Source organism: Marmota marmota, unplaced genomic scaffold (assembly GCF_001458135.2).
Source record: "Marmota marmota marmota unplaced genomic scaffold, marMar, whole genome shotgun sequence".
NCBI lineage: Eukaryota > Metazoa > Chordata > Mammalia > Rodentia > Sciuridae > Marmota > Marmota marmota.
In genome coordinates, this window is record NW_025999990.1 from 49,702,898 (window position 1) to 49,713,614 (window position 10,717).

The 10,717-nt window shown below is 37.6% G+C and overlaps 1 long non-coding RNA gene across 1 annotated transcript in view; it reads right to left on the reverse strand.

The window, feature by feature from the left end:
• Window positions 1-424, reverse strand: part of LOC107139421 — a 5,194-nt gene extending 4,770 nt beyond the window's left edge. Inside the window, exon 1 of the long non-coding RNA XR_007348889.1 lies at window positions 406-424. This is a non-coding gene — a long non-coding RNA (uncharacterized LOC107139421). The remainder of the gene's footprint in view (window positions 1-405) is intronic.
• Window positions 425-10,717: the final 10,293 nt, after the last annotated feature.

Consider the following 10,717-nt stretch of genomic DNA (forward strand, 5'->3'; position numbering starts at 1 on the left):
CCCGCTCCTCAGGTCAGGTCGACCCCGCCCACTTCGCCCTAGGCCACACCCACACCCAGGTTCCGCCCCCGCCAAAGTCTTTCAGGAAACGCACCCCTCTGCAGGTCAGCCCCACCCACTCAACCAACCACTATTCTCCCCGCAGGCAGGCCACGCCCCCGGCCCCCTCCCCACAGTTTTCGGACCGCCTAGCAACTACGTTCCACGTGTTAGCAGCGTTCTGCTCACTGCGGAACTTTTGCCGGCTCTCCAGGGCAAACAGCCGGAGGAGCAAGAAACGCCACGCCTCCTACGCGGCCTCAGGTTTTGGCCTCAGCGCGTCAGCCGAGGAGGTGTGGCTCTGAAGAACCTTGCACGTATTTTCCCAGCTGCACTGATGAGAAGGGCTGAGAACTACTAACCTACCAGGACCAGCAGATCCGAAGATTCCTCCCAGATTCCAGGAAAGCCAACTCCCAGTAGCGGTGGAGGCGGGCCCCTGTGCAGGGTCATTCCTGTGGGGGTGCGGTGGGCCGCGCGCCAACACGTGCTCACTGTGGAGACTCCTGAACCTTGTGACCTGAATGTGCAGCCTCCTGATGACCGCCGACCTGGTCAGAGCGGAGCCCAGCGCTGCTGTCACTCTCTCTCAGAGCTCTCTGACTCGTTACCCTTCTGCTGCTGCATGTAGCCGACTTTCTTGAACAATGGGATGGGCACAGAGAAATGACCATTAGTCATTTTCATCTGAGAATGTCTTTGCCAGCTACTTCTCCTACAGGAGATTACTATCCAGAATATATAAAGAACTCAAAACACCAACACCACCCCCAGAATAACCCAATTAGTAAATGGGCAAAATAAAGCATTTCTCAAAACAACAAATACAAATGGCCAACGAATACATGAAAAAATATTCGACATCCCTAGCAATCAGGGACTGCAAATCAAAACTATATTGAGATTTCATCTCACTCCAGTTAGAATGCCAGTCCTCAACAACAGAAGTAATAAATGTTGGTGACAGTGTGAGGGACAAGATATTGTTGGTAGAGATTGCAGATCAAAACAATCTCTTTGGATTAAACCTCCATCCTATGGCTTGGTGTATATCCAAAGAAAATCAGCAAAATGTAGTGATGTAGGCTCATTAATGTTTTTAGCAGCACAATTGACAATATCCAAGTAAAACCATCAAGGGACCAGATAGATGAATGGATTTTTAAAATGAGTTTTACTCAGGGAAGAATGAAATTATAGCATTTGATGATAAATGGATAAAATTGGAGAACATCAAGCTTTGTGAAATAAGCCAGACTCAGCTAAGGAGTAAATTTTTTTCTCTGATATGTAGAAGCTAGAGCAAAATAAGGGGGAAATAAAAAAGGAGAGCGTATCCTATGAAAATAGAAGGGAGATCAGTGGAGTAAAGGAAGAGGATGAGAGGGGAAGGGAGTAGGGGCAGGAAAAGGGAGGAACTGTGGAATGAAGTTGACCAAACAATGCTATATACATATATGCATATACCATAGTGAATTTCACCTTTATGTATATGAATGAAACACCAATTTAAATAAATAAATAAATAGAAGGAAGATCAGTAGAGTAGTGGAAGGGGAACAGAGGAGGAGGGAGGGGAGGGAAAGAGAAAGTCCTGGGGACTGAAATGAAGCAAATTATATTTTATGCATGTATGATTATGCCAAATGAACCCCACTATAATGTATAACTATACTGTACTAATAAAAGCATTTTTTAAAAAAGAAAAGGAAAGGAAAAATAATCTCACTTGCCTGTTTTCTCTTTTGTTTCCTGTGCTTTGGGGGTCATATCCAAAAAGCCATTGCCAATGCCAACATCTCAAAGTGTTTCCCCTATGTTTTCTTCTAGTAGTTTCATGGTTTCAGGTATTACATTTAGATCTTTGATCCATTTTGAGTTGATTTTGTACAGTGTGAGAAATAGTAGTCAAGTTTCTGTCTTTTACAGGAGGATATCCAGTTATTCCCATACCACTTATTAAAGAGTCTGTCCTTCTGCATTGTATGTTTTTGGCATCTTTGTAGAGAGTCAATTGGATATGATAAGTTTATTTTAGGACCTCTATTCTGTCCCATTGGTCTCTGTCCATTTTTATGCCAATATCATGTTGTTTTGTTTACTGTGGCTCTGTAGTATATCTTGAAATCAAATATTGATGCCTCTAGTTTTATTCGTTTTGTTCAAGATTACATGGACTATTTGGTGTCCTTTGTGGCTCTACAAATTTTAGGATTATTTAACTCTAGTTCTGTAGAAGACTTTCTTGGCATTTTGGTGGGGATTGCATTGAATCTGTAAATTACTTAGGGTAGTATGTAGATTTTAACAATTCTTCCAATCCATGAAAATGGGAGAGCCTTCCATTTGTGTGTCTGTGTGTGTGTGTTCAACAATTTCCTTCATCAGTGTTTTCATTTTCATTGGAGAGATCTTTCATTTCCTTGGTTAAATTTATTCCTAGGGTATTTTGAATAGGATTGCTTTGTTGATTTCTTAGAAATCTTTTTATTGCCATTTAAAAAATGCTACTGATTTTTATGTTGCTTGTGTATCCTGCAACATTACTAAATTTGTTTCCCAGTTCTAAAAGTCCTTTGGTGGAATTTCATTTTTTTCTGCCTATAGAATCATATCATCAGCAAACAGGAATAATTTGACTCCATCGCTTCCTATTTGTATGCCTTTTGTTTCTTTTTCTTGCTTAATTGCTCTGGCTAAAACTTCCAATACTATTTTGAATAAAAGTTATGTCCATTATTGTACACACTTATCTTGTTCCAAGTCTTAAAGGAAATGCTTTCAGCTTTTCCCCATTCAGTATAATGTCGGCTGTGGATTTGTCACATGTAGCCTGTGGTAGGTTGGGATGTGATTCTCCTTTATCTCTGTTTGTAGATTGGATAATTTGCACTGTTCTGTCTTCGAGTTTATTGATCCTTTTCTTTTTCATGTCCATTCTCATATTGAGTCCATCTGGTGATTTTTTTTTTTCACTTCAGATATTGTATTTTAATTTCAACAATTTTCATTTGATTCCTTTATACATTTTTATTTCTCTGTTGAGGATTTCTATTCCTCCATTCACTTAAATATTTTTTCTTATAACATTTTTCTTGTAACCTCATAATGCAGAGAGAAAACTATTTTAAAGTCTTTGATAATTATCTCTGGAGATTGGCATTTGTTGACTTTTCTTCCTCCTTTGATAATTGGTCACTTTGTCCTGGTTGGTTGTATGTTTAGAGATTTTGCTTGCATCCTGGACAATGTAGATGTTATATATTATAGACTGTGGGTCCTGTTGTAAGTCTCAGACTCTAAGTTCTATCCCACCTTCTATGGTTTTGTCAATTTAAGTACACATACACAAGCACATATACACATACCTTCACTTTGAGAATTGCTTTAAGAACTAGCAGTAAGCCATTGCTTGCCTGGTCATTTTATCAGCTTGGGGGCTCCCCTGAATTTTACTTACTTCCAATGTAACACCAAATATAAGAGGAAAAATGTTTTTCCATATAGGTTAGTCTTCTAAGAAATGTTTCCTTAATTCACTTTCTTAAAATATTTGTTAAAAATTATTTAGTTATAGGTGGACACAATGTCTTTATTTTACTTTATGTGGTGCTGAGGATGGAACCCAGTACCTCATGCATGCTAAACAAACACTCTACCTCTGAATCACAATCCCAGCCCTTCTTTAGGTCACTTTTTAATCCCCTAGATTAAGAGTTTCCCATAGCCTTCTTCCAAGTTTGGACATTTTCCCATCAAGACTTAATGAGTTTGTCTGCCAGATCATTTTCTACTTTTTCTTTGACTTTCTTGTTTATGTTTCTTTTTAAATTCTATGTTCAATTTAACCAGTCCTTGAGGGTACAAAATTACCTTTAAATCACACTGTATTAATCATATTAACTAACTTCCTTTCTAAGATCCTACTCACCTTTCCAGCCTAAAGGCGGAGTCACACACGAAGCCTTTGTATTTATGTGTCTGTTCTTTACTATTTCCTATCTGCTCCCTTTACTGATGTCCTTTCCCTAATTGTTCTCTTCTGACTGCCTATCAGGTATACAACTCAGCAGTTTTTAGTTTTTCTCAAAATGTTTACTGTTTTTTTTTATTCACACTAGACAATCACATTAAGATGAAACTCTTGATGCACAGAATGGTTCTGACTAAAACAAACTGGCATAAACTCTACTTTTTTGTAGTTATGAAATTCTTCTAACTGTGAAAACTGAGCCCACAGCTCTCTGTATTCTTACTGGAATTTGTACTTAATAGTTTTAAATTAATCATTATGCAATAAATATGCTGTGAGAAAAACAATATTCTTTTATAATCGTGTTACTCAAGAAGAAAACGATTTTCCTTATATTCTCATTCAAGCACTTGCTTCAGACAGCTGCTATGGGCCCAATTGCTGGGCTCTGAAGGAATCTGAAAGGAACATCAGCTACCCTATGAAAAAATCCTGATAATTTTAACATTTTAGAGTAAATATTAAGCTGAAATTTTTACTGCATTTTTGTGAAAACTCTTAAGCCTACAGAACTTTCTTTGGAAATATTTTTCTAAAGAGGCTTATTCTGCATTTGTCTTATGCTTATTGGATGACTCAGAGGAATTTTGTTTCCTAGGAACTTTTGAAATTTATAGGAAGAACCACAATGATGAAGTATTTTGGGGAAAAAAAAGATAAACACTTTCACTCAACAATTACTTACTAATAACCTCCCCTAGGTCCTCATTATGTTAGCTCTGGGAGGAATGCCAAAGAAATATCCAGCATAATATAGACCTTCAAGGAGATATGAAACAATTAAAGAATCTTTGAGGAGCATATCCAGTGTTAGAGGGGAATTAACGATAGTTAAAAACTTCTAAGAACCATAGCAGGTCCCTAATCAGAGCCATCATCGCAGCATGCAATTATCTAGAAAGATTTATCAAAGACATTGTAAGTGTGATTTACACAAGAAAATAGAGATATGGGCCACATATACTTGAAATTTATGTGATTTTTTTTGAAGTTCTGAAAATTATAATGCTGGAGTTTGAATATGGTTTGTCCCTTCTGAAACTCAGACTGGAATTTGACTGCCATTGTGGTGGTATTAAGAGGTGGGGCCTTTAAGAAGTGATTAGGTCCTTAAGGGAGAGAATATTTTTCTTGAGGAACTAGGTTAATTGTTGAAGTACTGCAGACCTTATCCTAACAATGACTTGTTGTAAAGTGAATTTCACTTCCTCAGCTTTCTCTCCTGCAGATTCTCTTGCCCTTTCACTAGGAAGCCTTCACCTGAGCAGATGCCGACACCATGTTCTTGGATTTTCCAGCCTTCAGAAACATAAACCACATAAACTTCTTTCCTTTATAAATTACCCAATCTTGATATTATAACAACATAAAATGGGGTGTGTGTGTGCAATCTGACAAAAACATTAAGGTTTTAAAATACACCTTCAATATACTACAACTTCAAGGAGAAAATATGATCATCACAAGGTGCTAAGGAGATGTGTCCATCTTCACTTGATCTTTCAGTGAAATCTCAGCTATGAAAATGACCTGTTGCTTCCTACTCAGGCTGTTGACTAACTTCTTTACCTGTGCTGAAGCTTATAAACCCTTTAGGAAGAAGTGATACCGAGGCTGAGAAAATAACAAAGTTTGTAGTTGTGGGAAGGATCCTTCTTGGATGCAGGGCAGAATATTATTGAGGTTCTAAGCAAGTGAGAAAAGCCAGTAGAAGTATGGGAAGAGTGTTGATTATGGGGGAAGAGAAAACAGAAGGCCTTCCCATGAAATTTTACAAGACAATCAGCCACTGAAGAGTGTCTCCTACTGGAGATAAAGGTTGTTACAGGTTTTAGATAAGCATTGACATTATAAAAAATCTAATGAGATGTCCTTATTTCTGCATCACTAATTCCCTGATCTCTGAAAAAAACAATACCTTTAGACAATGAAAGAAGTAATATACAATTTTCAGAACACGAAAGAGGCAAAATGTTGATGCACATACATTTCAGCCACTGAGCCACTGATCTGCCATTTGTAAAACTTCCAGGCAAACCTAGCTGTGCTTAGAAAATGTACATATGCAATTACTGCCTAATGCAAATTTCTTACCACATTGGTTTTAGTTGTAGTTCTAAAGTCTATCTTAGACCTTAGACCTCAACTATCTCTACGGTGATCTTGCCATGCTATGGAAAGAGCAGTAGGAAAATCAATTATGTATTTATATACATCTAGTTCTCATCTCCAGATCAAAAAATTGCATGTTATATTTTAATTTTTATTGTGCCTCTTTATTATGAAATGTAGCATATATAAAAGGTTAATCAATGTAACATATGCCTTATTGAATAAAGAAAGTGAATGACTGTATATGCTTATATGAGATTCAAGGAATTTGTGAATTATAGGCAAAATTAGAAGCTAATTGTGTGTGTGTGTGTGTGTGTGTGTGTGTGTGATGAGAATATTTTTGTTCCTTCCTAGCAAATTTCAGGCACACAATCAAGTATTATAAATATAGTCACCATGCTAGACATCCAGAGTTTATTCATCCTGCATAACTGAAACTTTGTGCCATTTGACCAACATCTTCCATTTCCCCCATCTCCAAGCCCTTGAGCATCCTTGGTTTTCCATACCTTTGCCACATGAAAGAATTGTAATGCACCCTCTAAGGTTTTTTTCCTGGGTGCAAGTACTTGATTCAGGACTTTACAGCTGATAGAAGGAGGAAAATTTGGCTTTCTGTCTTTCTTTTCTTTTCACTTTCAAATGTACGAGATTGATGATCCACTACCATCCTGCTGATGATGCAGGATAAATGAGAACAATCAACTCAAGTTATGACTTCAGAGAAAATGGAAGAAAAACCGGAAAGATGGAGAAAGAGTCAGTTAAAAACTTTCCACATGCCACACAGCAAAGGGCAACTGTGAAACTGGAGGAAATATTCACAGACCATACACCTAATAAATCATTAGTACCCAAAATGTGTAAGAAAGACCTACAACTCTATAGCAACAAAAACAACTTAGCTAGAAAATGGACAAAAGACTCAAATAGACATTTCTGAAAAGAATAACTATGATAGACGTTCAATTTTATTCTACTACATATTTATGTGTATTTCCAGTTTTCTCAGCACCATTTATTGAAGAGGCTATCTTTTCTCCAATTATGTTTATGGCACCCTTGTCCAGTGTGAGATAACTGTATCTATGTGGCTTTGTCTCTGTGTCTTCTCTTCTGTTCCATTGTTCTTCATGTCTGTTTTTGTGCCATTTTTGTTACTATAGCTCTGTAGTATAATTTAAAGTCTGGTATTGTGATGCCTCCTATGTGGCTTTTCTCGCTAAGGATTGCTTTGGCTATACTGGACCTCAGTTTTCCAAATGAATTTCATGACTGATTTTTCTAACCAAACTCAGAATGTTCTCTCTGATATGTGGATGCTAACCACAACAAGGGGGAAGAAGACTAGAAAGTCACTGGATTAGACAAAGATGTATGAAGGGAAGGGAGGGGGTTGGCAATAGGAAAGACAGTAGAATGAATCAGACATAACACTCTTATCCATATATATGAATACATGACCAATGTAATTCCATATTGTATACATCCACAATAATGGGATCATAATTGGAACAATTTATACTTATTTTATGAATGTATACTATGTCAAAATATTCTCTAAATAAAAGAAAAACTCTCATGGGAAATAAAAAAAGAATACATATGAATGGCTAATAAGCGTATGAAAAGATGCTCAAAGATGAAAAGATCACTACTCAGGGAAATGCAAATCAAAACTATAGTGAGATGTCATCTCATGCCCTTAGGATGGCTGTCATCAAAAACAAGAAAACAAAAAATAATAAGTGACAGCAAGGATCCAGAGAACTGGAACCCTTGTATACTATTCGTGGGATTGGTTGGTCAGCAAAGCCATTATGGAAAACAGCTTGGGGTTTCCTCAAAAAATTAAAAATGCAACTACCATATGATCCAGCAATCCCACTTCTGAGTATATAGTCACAAGAATTGAAATTAGGATTTTGAAGAGCTATCTGCACTCATATATTCATTACAGCATTAGTCACAATAGTGAAGATACAGAAACAAAGCTGAAAGTTTCATCAACAGTTAAAGAAAATGTGATAATGAATTACTGTCTCGGAAAAGTAAGAAATCCTGCCATCTGGCAGTGTAGATGAACCTGAAGGATACTGTGCTAAGTGATATAAGTCAGTCAAAAAAAGGGCAAATACTGCATGGTTACTCTAATACTTGAGATATAAAATAGTCAAATTCATGGGAATGGAGAATAGAATGATGGTTGCCACGGAGGGGGCAGAAATGGAGAGTTGCTGTTCAACAGGTATAAAGTCCAATTATAAAAGATGAATCAGTTCTAGAGACATACTGTACAACACAGTGCCTGTAGGCAGCAGCAGGGTATTGTGCACATGTTCAGAGGGGGGAGAGAAAGAAGCATGATCCCAGCTACTCAGGAAGCTGAAGCTGGATCAATTGAGCCTGGGAGTTCAAGACCACACTGGGCAAATGGGGTAGACCCTGCTTCTTAAAACAAAACAACAACAAGTCAAACAAAAAATTTAGGAGTTTATATTGCATGTCAAATGTCTTACTATAACACACCAAAAATTACTACATTCAAGAATAAAATTAATTTATGGGTTTGCAGATATAGTCATTGTTCTCCCCTAAGGACTGAATTGAATTTATTATTTTATTAAACATATTTATATCTAAGTTCATAATTAAAGTTATTCTTTAATTGTTTTATATAAAGGTTATGCCAGGTGTTGCAATGAATTGGTTATTTTTTCTTATTTCTGATGTTTAGTAAAGCTTGCCTATAAATCTATTTGGCTATTGAACTTTTGTGCTGGCACATGTGACTGAGGCTTAAATTCCATTAAGGTCAAGGTTATTAGCTTATGTAAGCATTCTCAGAATTTTATTTTTCTTTAAAAATTAATTTTGATAATAGTATTTCTTAAATATAAACTTTTTGAGATTTATGTCATAATCTTTTTTATATATGAGAAAAAAATGAGGCTTAAAAATAAACTGGACATACTGTATGGTAGTTCCTCAAAAGATTAAAAATAGATTTACCATATGAGCCAGCAATTCTCTGTATATACCCAGGAAAACTGAGAGCAGTGACTTTGAATAGATATTTGTAGACCAGTGTTCATAGCAGCATTATTTGTAATAGCCAAAAGGTGGAAGCAACCCAATTCCCATCAGGAGATGAATAAACAAAATGTGTGTGTGTGTGTGTGTGTGTGTGTGTGTATGTGTATGTGCGCGCCTAATGTTTTTGCTGATTTAAGGATGCTGGTTCATAATGTGGTTGGGGTGCATGGGAGGATCAGATGAACTCCAATGAACTCAAAGGGGATGGAGGGGAAGAGAGGGGACATGGAGGTAGGAAAGACTGTGAATAAAATGGACATTATTATCCTAAGTACATACATGAATACATGAATGGTATGACCCTACTTTGCGTACAACCAGAGATATGAACAATTTGCTCTACATGTGTAATAAGAATTGTAATGCGTTCTGCTGTCATATATAACAATTTTTTTTTAAGAAAAGCATCTTGGGAAAAATCTGGTATTTCCATAAAAGCATCATGCAATCTTCAATGGGTTTTGTTGCATGCCCTCTAAGATGTGGATTTGTTTTTATTTGGAGCAGTGAGGGAAGGGGTATCATAATCTTCTTAGGCCCTTTGGGCCTGCAAAATGAGGTTTCTAGATTTGGCATGCAAACACTGGATGCTGTGCAATATTTAGTGTATTTTGACAGTGAACACATTCGTTATTTATCTGGACTCGAATTGGGTGTTCTGTATCTTGTCTGGAACCCCTATTCTGAGGACTTAATTCAGCCTTACTGACAAGGGTTAGAAAACATGTGTGGACCCACCATGAGAGTCAGGACAGGTGTCCCACCTGAAGCCAGCACATGCTTACGACACAGGGAGAATTTAAACCCAGGTCTCTTACTCCATGAAAGGCCAAAGGGGAGAGAAGTATATTTTCCTTTGAGGGAATCATTTAAGAGAAGGCTTGTGAACAGTTGAAATCATGAGAAGTGCAAACTCTGTTTTAGCTCTATTCATGAAGGGTGGAGGGCAGGGGCTTGAAGTCCAAGGCAACTGTGGATTGGTTGTCTCTGGATTGGTCCTTATCCAACATGGTGGACCACAGTCTAGAATGTTGGAGCCCTCAACTGAGCTAGAGCTGGTTTCCTCAGAATTGTGAGCAGAAAGGCCACTCATGGCACAGTGAGGAGCCCCTGGTGCAGTTGCACTGTTGAGGGGAGGGCTCCTGTCCCCTTCCTGACTCAGCTGTCCCAGGAAGCTGCCGTTAGACAGTGGATCTGTGTTACTTAGACTTCGAGGTGCTATAGAACAATGGGCACTTTCTCAGTTGGCTGCTTTCTCTAAGAAATATCTTCAGGCTAATATTTAACTGGGAAAGGAATTACGAATTTCAAATCCATTTGCCAAGAGACGCAGATGGCCACAAGTGTTCAGGAACATAAACCAGGCACAGAAGAGGGACAGGACCAATCCCACAGTATCCTTATTTATCAAACTGAAATATTTTGTACATACAG